This window comes from Myripristis murdjan, chromosome 16 (assembly GCF_902150065.1).
Source record: "Myripristis murdjan chromosome 16, fMyrMur1.1, whole genome shotgun sequence".
Classification (NCBI taxonomy): Eukaryota; Metazoa; Chordata; class Actinopteri; order Holocentriformes; family Holocentridae; genus Myripristis; species Myripristis murdjan.
Window position 1 is genome coordinate 13468618 of NC_043995.1, and position 11383 is coordinate 13480000.

The window sequence follows — 11383 nt, forward strand, 5'->3', positions numbered from 1 at the left end:
TGCTGACAAATGGAGGGCCGCACTGTAAGAATTATCATCCAGGATCGAACTCAGTGATTCAGCATCAGATTGCCCAGATTAATAACATCGCAGGTGTCTGGGAATTCCAAAAAAAAAAAAAAAAAAAAAAAGGAAAAAAAAAGAAGAAAGGAGAAAAAATGAAATAAAAGATTGGTGATGACTTTCACAGGGAGCGAAGCGAGTGTTCAGCGGTGAACTTTGGGCACATTGTGTCTCGCTATCGCCGGGGATCTCGCTATTTCCTAAAACAACCAGGGGAAGAATTTAAAGAATCAGTATCCATTTCAAAGGGCGGCCGAGGTTGCAGGTTTATAATATGCTGGGAAATTATTCTGAATGCGTAAGGTCATTTTTCTTCTTGGTCACAGGTCAAAGGAGTTTTATTTCTATGAAAAGGGGAAAAAACAAACAAACAAACAAACAGGCAGATGGAGCAGCACAACATCCACCGTGAGAGATTCACATGGAGCAGGGTCACCAGATTGTGGCTTGTTCTATTTATCCTCAGATAATTTTCTATTCCGTTTTATTTTATTTTCAAATGGCATCTTTTTTTTTTTTTTTTAACAAAGGGCAATGAAAGCCAGGAATACATTGTGGCTGCACTTGCAAAAGGGGGTAGAAGAGGGGTTGGTGGGATGGGAGAGGGGTTAGCAACATCCCAGGCAGCTGGGTACAGTAGCCTATTACTCAAAGGCAAAATGTCAGTATTTCAAGGCCATTACTTTTGAACCCCCGGGCCCTCCTTCATTAGGATGTTACAGAAATAGTTTAGCTAAGAGAAAATGGGTTGGAGTGCAATCTCGACACTTCATTTCTTTTTCCATCTGAGGCAGGCGGCGACAAGACACTGTCCATCTGCCTAATGCAACAGAAAAATGCTAGTCCTCTCCCATGCTTTTCACTTATTTCTCCTCCGCAAAAGGCAACAACCTTCAAGGATAAATGCAAATGTCACTTGAGCATGTTAAAGGTCTGAATTGGCACAGATATGCACAAGAGATGAGCGCCGTGCTCCGGCTGTGTGCCTTCCTGAATCCCCACCACACACACACACACACACACACACACACATACATGCGCGTGCACACAAACACCTCCCCTCCCCTCCGCCCCCTTCCACCCACCCACCCATTTCTCCTTCCATGAACTCTATCTAGCCAGAGACTGGAGGACAGGCAGATTTTTTTTTTTTTTTTTTTTGTAGGGAGCGTTATTTTACAAATAGCAAATAAATCTCAGCAAGACGATATGAATCTGCACAGATTTTGTCTGCAAAATTAATGAAACAAACATGTGCATGAAATAAAGTCAAATTCCTAAATAGTCCTGATATAGCTCCGCGCATTGGCAAACTATCCTGCCAGACTGATCAAACACACTGCAGACAGTAAATTGTGTCTGCTGATATTCTTATTCCTTCTCTTGGCATCTTCTTATCCCGCCCTGGCAGCAGATGAGACAGAGAGGAGACCTCTGTAATTTAAGTCATCCTCTATTTCACATTTCAAATTAGCCTCACAATAAAGTCTTATATCTGGCAAACCTGAAAATCTCACACCCCTGTCAAAGGAGCAGAGCAGACCGGCCGATTGTTGCTAGGACAACTATCTGAAATGGGAATCGGATTAACCCTTTCTTAGATCTCCAGACTGGAGCCATCTCTTATTCAGCAGCAAGAGGCCTCTCTCCCGTCCCTCAGAGCCTCTGGGAATTCATGATATTCCAGCTGCTCTTAATGTACCCAACGGGGGAAAAAATATCACATTAGCTGTACTTTTTCCTCAATGTGAGGAATCACAATAAGGAAATTTAAAATATTGCATTTGTCATTAATACTGTTTTTTGTGATATAAACATTTTAAATATTGAAAGAGTAAATTGTCTTTCTCTAGTGCTCGAAACTGAACAGTAACAACATCTAGAAATAAGTCTGAATAAATATATGTACTTTATATATATGTGTGTGTGTGTGTGTGTGTATTTATATAAACACACACATATATTTGCATGTACATACTGAGAGTGGTGGCCTATGCTTTGTGTGCATGCTGTAAGCTCCAGCCATCACAAAGACAAAGAAATGCAGAGCAGCAACTGTGCACAACATATTTAGGATTAAGACACGATGGCGTCACTACGGGGAGGAGCGTCTGAAAATGCAAATGAAAACATTTCTCTGTACAGGCAAATCAGTAGGCCTAAGTGGCCGAGGCCAGAAGAAATGCAGATTGACAGGCAGAAAATTACGATTTCCCTGAAGCGAGGGAGCATATGAAGAACTGGCTTATATAAACAAACTCGTCTTCGAAGTCACATCCACAAACCGGGGGATGTGACGTATGGAAGCTCTTTCCTGTCCAAAATACCCACCGGGTGAACTGAATGGGGATGGTAAAATATGCTGACCCCTGTTGGTAACTTGAATATTTATTTTAGTTCCACAAAAGCATCAGTAGTCCCGTACAGTATATACTGACTACAGTTCCTTGAATTTAGTATTAATTCTAACCTCTAAATTTTAAATTACCAGCCAGAACAAGACTATTTTTCACAAGAAAGAAGAATATATTTCAAAGTCATATTTTAATGTTAATATGCTTTTGCAAATATTTCTAATGAATATTCAAAATGCAAATAAACGTACAACAAAGATGCACTATTTATCAACAGTTTATAAAATATCATCCTTGTCAGACCTTGTAAAAAAAACTCATCTCGCCTTGCTCACTGTGTAGCGTGTTATGGTTTATCCACCCTCTGCCTTCACTCCACTGGTTTCAATACTCTCCCAGTTTTTTTTTCTTTCTTTTTTTTTTTTTTTTTTCCTGAGCTCTGTTGCCGTTCATCGTGTAAGAGATACAGTGACCAAAACAGTGTAGTCAGCGAGGAAGTGATTACAAACTGATGCTCCAAATTCGCTATAAAATGAAAATCAATATTTCCACAAGTTGCTGCAACATAAAAGATAACCTTCATTGATTTTTCTAGACTTAGGCCTCTGTGATAAAATCTAATATAAATTTTCAGCCACACGGATTTGGATCAGAGCGGAGCAGGAGCTGAACGATAAGTTCCGTGCACATCTCTCAGAGTTGGATTTTTTCCTCCCCTTTCCTTCTTCCAAGGCAGGGCTGTACTATTTATAATTGGCCCTGTGTGAGCAAAAGCTTCTATCAGGAATCTGTTCTAATTTTTATTACTGAGAAGCTAAAGCCTGTTCCAGATAATTTGGAAATTTCAGGGGAATTGTGATAGAGCTGATGGCACAGCCGGACTGACTCCAGAAAGGAGCTAACCTGTAATAGCCTCTGTGGCTGTGCTGATTAAATGTTGCCATAGATGAAAGACCTGCCATCACCGCAATAAATTAACCAATCACACAAATCCCAAGTCGCTACTAATCCCTCCTTGATACCATGATCCTCTGATCAGCTGAAGGAGGTGAAGAAGAAAGTGGCTTGTGACACTCAGCCTTCTTCTAACTCCCTGCTTCCCTGTGTAAACAACAAGCTAATGATATCACCGCTGACCATTTCACCACCACTGGCTACTCTTAACCCGCTTCATGGTCAGGGCAGGTGAAATCGATACAAACCTTGGTGGGAATGATTCTTTTCCTCATCTCTTTTTTTCCCCCTCCACCAAGGTCACTGACTGGTACTGTATCCGTCTTGATCCCACAGCTGCAGGATTTAGACAACTGAGAGATCAAAACCACTCCGTCTGAATATCTCAACACATTCATTGGGTTCACATTTCGCTTTCAACGCCCACTCGCTATGAAGTAGTGCCATTCTGAAACAAAAACACCAATCAAAATCTTTAATAACCACAATGATTTGTAAAATATTGCCTGTTTTCCCTTTTCAGAAAGCAAAACATGATTTTCTTGTTACATAAATATACAAGGCTTTTTTTTTTTTTGGTTGATGCCAAAATGAATTACTGATAAAACCCATTTATTTCACTTCAGCACTGTCTCGCCTTCCTCTCCCCTGCGTTACATCTGACCCACTATTAATACCTTGGCAACACGTCACAAATAGTTTTGATGTGCCATGTCCTTTTAAGACGATGTTAGAGGTATAAATATAACAAAAAAACAAGCTTATGTATGGGTTATGTCAAGTTTATATGTTCTCTGTTTCTAACATGGGAGTGAGGATAAAGGATTTGTACCTGTTTTACCAGTCAGTTTACAGCAGACAGCACACTCACACCTTGATAACGTCCATTGCAATTAGTTGTTCACTGCGATGAAACAAATTGCATGTGGTCAACTGGAAATTTCATTAAGGGAGATTTTCCTCTAGCCCTCGTTATCGCTCTGCGTATTAATATTTTCTTAGCCTCAAGGATGGATGGGTTGCAAGGGTCTTTTTGTTGAATAAACGGCCAAAACCTACCTCACAGTCTGTGTTCCCCACTAATGCATGTTGGGAAAGCGGCGTATTCAGTCTATGGTTAGTTAGGTGTCGCATATTTTTCACTGCACCCTGAAATAAGATTCTCTGTCAACATCCTACATAAACTAGGAAATACCTCCATTTCTCAAGTCTGCTTTTGTGTCATTTTCGCCTCTTCTAAATGGCCATGGTTGCATCTGCTGAAATGAAAAGATACCTACATACTGCTTTCATTCCTTTTTCCTCTCTCTCTCTCTCTCTTTAAGGCTATAGCATCTGCTATTGGGAGGCTAAATAACAGAAATATGCAGGAATTGCACACTAATTCCCTTTAGAGATAGATCTTGGCTGGTGCCCTGTCATAAATCAGAGAATTTCGATATGAAATGAGGCAAGCTGCTCTAATCATTTCTGCATTTCAAATTGGATCACTGGCTCAATCGCTTGGCTTTTAAACTGCTTGCCTAAGAGCAAATGTGAGGTGGGAGATAATTCAGCTGAAATCTCTGCCTGCTCTGTGCGGCAGTTAGTTTACTGCTTGAGTGCAAGAGAATGCTTTTTTCTTCCCTTAGCCCATCTTTCTCTTTTCAACTTTGTTAAATTGACTTTTCATTTTAAAATCGATTAAATTGAGAGAGTCACTGCTGTTCCCGGAATCTTTAAAGGGACACCCATCACTGTGCGCATGTGCCTTTATTTGGCTGCTGCTATCATGGCGGCGCTATGGGGAATAAATATTTTCTCATTTAAATGACCTTTTATCCTGCTGACTGGGCTGTAAGCATCAAAGTTCATGTGCTGTATTAGCTATTACTTATTTCACTCTGCGGAAATGGTCACAGTGGCTATGAGGTCGTGTTGCATGATTATTGCATGCTCGGTAGCTTGTTTAAGATATGCTCCAGTGATAATAAAGCACGCAAATGCTATGTTGTATGTATTTTTTTTTTTTTATTAAGGGTATATGCTAAATGACAAGCAATGTCAACAAGCAATTATTTGGTGTTTTTTTTTTTAACACGGAAAAGGCATATGCTTCTAAATAAATCAAGAGGGAGAGGAGCGAGGAAGAATAAAGATTCAGAGGGAAGGGGGAACCGGGGAGCTCCATCCATCCTCCATTCTTCCAGACCTTCAGGCACTTTGAGGTGCTCCAACTCTAAAGCCATCCAGTTTAGTGTAAGCTCTACCTGCCCTGCAGATAAGCATTCTCCTTTCTCCTCTCTCCTCGCCTCCTTTCCTTTCCTCTCCTTTCCTTTCCTATTTATACATCACCTGCACCTCTGTCTACTGATTCCATCCCAAGTTACAGCACATGTATCATCTTAACTTCCTTTCAATAAAAAACGCCTTTCAGCCTTTCCCAACCCTTCAGCAACACACCACAATGTTCCCAGTTTCTTTGTAGTGCAGCATGTTTAATTCAACTTCACAAGTGCATGCGTGTGTATTGCTGTAACTACGTATAATGTCTATGTACTGAGAATTATTTGAAGTTGTAAACAAGAGAAAGCTGAATTTGTAATGCATCAGCTTCAGGACTTAATCATGTCTTGGAGGTACAGCACACATATACACACATGTACTTCTTGTATTTGGCTTTGGTCAGGGGACAGAACAGCTCCTCGCTTCACTACTCAGTGTTTGAATTATTTGAAATTTCCCATTTGAATTCAATTGCGAAGGACTTGTTTGATCTTTTGCATGTAAGTTAGGGTTCACTCCTGGAGCAGCGAGAAGCTGTGTGAGGGAACATAATAGGGAACCTGGAGCCAGTAATGTTCACCTGTATGGATATTACCATGGCCCTGGGGGTCACGGTGGCAGGTGGCATATTCTCTGGACAGCTCCACTCTTTCTCCGTCAGGAATAAACATGCGGAGGGGGATTTCTTCAAAGAGGGAAAAAACCGAACCCAGGAGTCAATCAGTCAATAGGGTCACAACAAATCCCTGCTCTCATAACCACACATGGAAGACTAGGATCAGTCAGAGGCTGTAAATAAAGACAAACAATAAAATAGTAGGCATGATGCTTGAATAAAGCCCCTGACTTTAGATAAACCTCTGTGCCCCCTTTAGGTATTGGATTTTAATATTCTTTTGAACTCCTCTCTCTTCTCTGGTGGAGTCATACATTTCATGATGCATTAGAATAGTATCTAGCGCATGTGGTTTTATATTTCAGGAGACTATCTCCGCGCAGCCCACCTCACCTCCTGATTCATAAACGCAGCGCTAGCCATATCTTAAGCATACAGAATAATAATTACAATAAACATAAAAGTCAAATACAAAGTACACTGAAGTAAAAAAAAAAAAAAAAATCACTTGCGACTATATCAGTGCGAGAAAGCACAAGAAATGCATTTCAAGTGTAACTTTGTTGTAATGATGAACAAATTGGACAAAGGTATCGGATGATTTGCATACCAGCTGATCAACTACATATGCCGCAGTGTTCAATAGTTTGATCTTTGCGTGCACTTCAGAGAAATGGGGTCTTACTAAATCCACTTTAAAGACCAACAATATTTACACCGAGTTAAGTAAATAAGATAAAGATGGTGAACTTGCCCCTCGCTAAATGCATTAGACGTGAACTCTCTTATCAGAGTCTCAGCACACGGACTGTTAAAAGATGGGTTTCCTGAGCTGGAAATGGTCTTTGTTACCCAATTAGTTTGCTGACGACCCCGTGGTGTAATATTCCTGCTTTGACAGCCTCATACACATACATCTAATATGGCGCTGCTGGACCACCGGGCCTGAGGAGGGAATGGACACTGTCCAGGCCTTCATCTTCTCCAGCGCCTATCAGCTGTCTTATCTTCAAAGCTAACCTGATACCGTGACCAGCAAAACCAGCAATTTTCCATTGTTTTTTTCATTGAAAACTTCATTTTTTCTAGTTGGCTGCTCACCCATCTGGAGTCATTTGGACAAGGCTTTGTCTTTGGGCTTTGGCAGGCCTGGAGCCAAGAACTAGGCTGAGGGTCTGAGGGCTAAGGCCAGAACAGAGGACAGGGGGGACTTATCAAGGTCTAGCAGCAGGGGTTTGCCTCCCTGTAGGGTAGCCGTCCTTCTCTCTCTGAAGGAGGTGAAGCAAGCAAAGCCTCCGTGTTGCTCCACTTGACCACGAAGGAAAGAGAAGGAAAGGAAAAAAATAAATAAATAAAAAGCAATGTGCCTGCGAGTAACGGTGCTTATGTAAAGCAGAGATGTGGTACATTGTTGTAAATAATGTATGGTATTGCGGAGTGGTTTAAGATTTCAGCCTCATTCTCATAATTTTTAACAAGCAAAAAAATCATGGAGGGAGTCTGCACACTTGGAAGAATTCAAACTTCTTAAAAAAAAAAAAAAAAAGACACAGTATGTCGTATTTTCCTACCATCACAGCCTGTGAATCTGAATGGTCAGCCATCTAAAACTTTGAGCAAACACCCCTCTTTGCGCCGAAATACCAGAGGACTATCAGGGCTTTGCAAATGGAAACAATCGAGGATTATCTCCACCACTTCTCAAGAAAGTTGTTTCAACATATCACAAGTACAGCCATGACAGTGACAGATGGCAAAGCAGCTGGCACCATTCAACTTTCCTTCACTTTTCTCTTTTTTTTCTCATCTTCGTCTTCCTCTTCTTGCTCCTTTGCTGCAATAGGGGTCTGCTGTGTATTGAAGTGTTGGATAATCATTCATTTGGGAAGACATATTGCGTACTGTAAAACAAGGCAATATGTGTGACGCCGGGGAGTTTTGAGCTTGACTATTGCTGCTTGTCAGAGTAACATACTGTAAAGCCCCAATCCCGGCATTGCTTATTTGTTGACACCTTCGAAGCAAAGTATATCACAACTAAAGGAGCATCTCTCCAAATCTGCTGTAAACATTCATTGACATTCATAAAACTCCTAAGATAAGTGGGTAAGTGATAGTGTGTGACTTGTTTAAGTCAAGGTGTTGTGTTATCCCAAATGGAACATTTGTTCATGAATGTTAATGTTTGTATCAAGCTGTTCGCAGGGGTTTATTTGGGACTTACAGAAACCATATGCATGCGGATACCACATCTCTTGTGTGTGACAGTTTGCTATCCAGACTGTATCACTCAGACGCATGTAATTTGCTCCCTGATGGGTCTCTGGCAGACAGCAAACACCCAGAGGCTTGTAAGGGGACAGAGACACCCAGCTCCCCCTCAACCCCGCGGGTATGAGGAGTGGCCCCTCAGGACCTGGAGCCTCACTGGGGGTTTCAGCCATCACTGGTCCTGCTCTGCTGCTGCTGCAGCATGGCTAAAGACAAGGCTGCCGAGAGGCAGCTGACTGTTTTACCTACTACAGTGGAATGGCTCAGGCCACATCTGCAATGTCTGTGAGCACACAGCCTTCTCATTAAAAGGAAATGAGCAATGTTTCCTAAGTGTGAAATCTGCAGAATAACCCCTGTTGATCTTCTCTATATCTATTTGCCTGGGAACATGTGGCAAAGAACAACCAAATTACCTTTTTTATGATTTCTGAATCAAATTTTTGTTTTAAAAACACTATGCGTAGGATTTTAATATCATTAAATCCTTACCTGGTTTATTCTGAGACATTAGTATGATACCTGTAAACCGAGGACAGCATTGCCAAGAAGCCTCTACAAGCTTTTCTGCACTGGGTCTGATGGGAAATTTGCTGAATTGTTGTATGGCAAAAAGAGAGATTGCTTTATGGCACAAAAAAGAACTGAGGATGCTGTTCTTCCAGTGCAAACAGAGCTGAAGCTTCCAGAGCTACTTGCAAAAGCAGATGGTGAAAAGAGTGAAAAGCCAAAAGAAAAAAACACTTCCAACACATTCATCCTCTGCAGTGAAGCCAAAAAGAAAAAGTTTTGACAGAGGAAGCCTTAAGATCCGCTTTGTTACAGAAAGTGACAGGGTTTATGGGAAATGTGGTCTTAATTTTGAGCGACACTACCACTACCACTTTTATGAGACAGGCATTATCACTTTAAGATTTACAGCTAAGACAGAATACATTTTTAAAAAAAAGCAATGCAGTGCTTGTAACTAATTAGCAAACTGGATTCACACGATATAACCAAGGACATTTTAGAGACTGTTTACAGAAGTCTTGTTCAAAGTGTTTTAACTTTTAAAATGTGTACATGGAATGGGCACCTGGGGTCTAAGAATAAAAATAGACTGTCAAGAATTATAAACATGGTCAATAAAACTATTGGGAAAGAGCAGAGACAACTGGGATAAACATATATAATGCAGATGGAACAAATTGTGTCTGATCCATTTCATGCGCTTTTTAAAGAGTTAACTGCATCGGGAAGACGCTATAGAGCCACTGCAGCAACCAAGAACATTTACAAAAAGTTTTTCATACCAAATGCAATAACTCTGCTAAACCCGTAAAGACCATTCACACTGGAACCATGTCTGTTAATGTTTTTTGTACTCTGCATGTTGTGTGTATTTTTTTATTATTTATAAATTTTTGTGATTTACTGTAATGTGTTTTTAACCAATTTGTGAAGCTGAAGGCACATTTCCACATCTGTGGACAATGAAGAGATGAGATTCTGAAATTTATCGCATTTATTCAAAGTGTAATTTATTGATGCTACTTGCATCTTTGAAATATGCACTGAAATTGGTAAAAGCAATACACTGTTCAAAGCAAAAATATTTATAGCCAAAAATGCATTGATTTGCAGCATGTTTTTTTTTTCATCCTGAAAAGTTATTACAACATCACCACGTACATGTTCTGATCTAGTTGGTGTATCATTAGCATGTGTGAGTAAACCATGCAACCTTTACAGCGAACACAAAGCAAGTCAGTGAGTCCCGCTCTGTTTATCAGGGGACCTGCCATATCGGTTTGGGTAGTTGTGTTGTGATGTAAGCGCAGTAAAATGTCAAGTTCACTTGTAGATCAAGTCAACCATGCATTATCTCTCAAACAGCGGAGCTCAGCTGGAGCCATAATAGCACTGACTAGCTGCCTGACTTACTGACTGAGTGCTTCACAGCTAATACATGGAGCTGCAGGCTGCACAGGACTGCAGCCATGCACAGAGGAACTTTTAAAGCATGGTATTACAAAAAAAAAAAAAAAAAAAAAAGCAGCGGTGGTGAATGTCATTTATTCCCCTGGTTATTCATATTGCCATATCTATCTGTGTTAATGAGAGTGAAATATGAGAGAGAAATGCTTCGGTGCAACATGCTGAAACGTTTTAATGTAGTGTGTTAAGAATATGAACTCTTTAAAAGGGTGCACCAGTCAATAATACACGGATGACATTGAGTGGGGGAAAGTAAGCCAAATAATTACCATTTTACCCATCTGAAGAGACCCCAGTCTTGATATTGGTTTAAACCCAAGAAATAATTGATGCATGCAATCACAAATTGGTTCTCCGCCTAAAATTTGGGCCCATTATTTCATTAGACGAAGCCACATTCTTTGTGCCAAAATTATTTGTGTGTCCAACACAGAAATTCAAATCCTGTTAGTCCTGATAATGTCTGGCGTTTACAAACCATATCCAAGACAGTGTGACTTTCAGATAGAGAGGATAGGCCACCTTTAAATGCACATTCATACTCAAATCAAAATATTTTGACTTCATTTTGTTGATTTTTTTTTTTTTTTTTAGTTTACTGGTTTGTTTGTTTGTTTATGCGCATGTATGTGTGTGTCTGAGCGAGCGTGTGTGTATGTGTGTGTGCCATTTGCCAGCTATGCTACAGAGAGGTCCTATCCTGGGGTGCCTTCTTGCATATGTAATTGGATGTTACTGTAAATAATTGCCTGGGCATGTGCCAGTGTGATGATGGTGATGATTTGTGTGTGTGTCGGCTCATGTGTGACTGTATGTGTGTAGTACGCATGTGTATCTTTCAGTATGTTTGTGTGTGACTCTGTACGTATGCGTGTGTGTG

At 40.5% G+C, this 11383-nt stretch overlaps 1 protein-coding gene across 1 annotated transcript in view; it reads right to left on the reverse strand.

Moving 5' to 3' along the window:
- Positions 1–11383, reverse strand: part of zfpm2a (zinc finger protein, FOG family member 2a) — a 118076-nt gene that overhangs the window by 44967 nt on the left and 61726 nt on the right. The gene's annotated exons all lie outside the window — the stretch shown is intronic.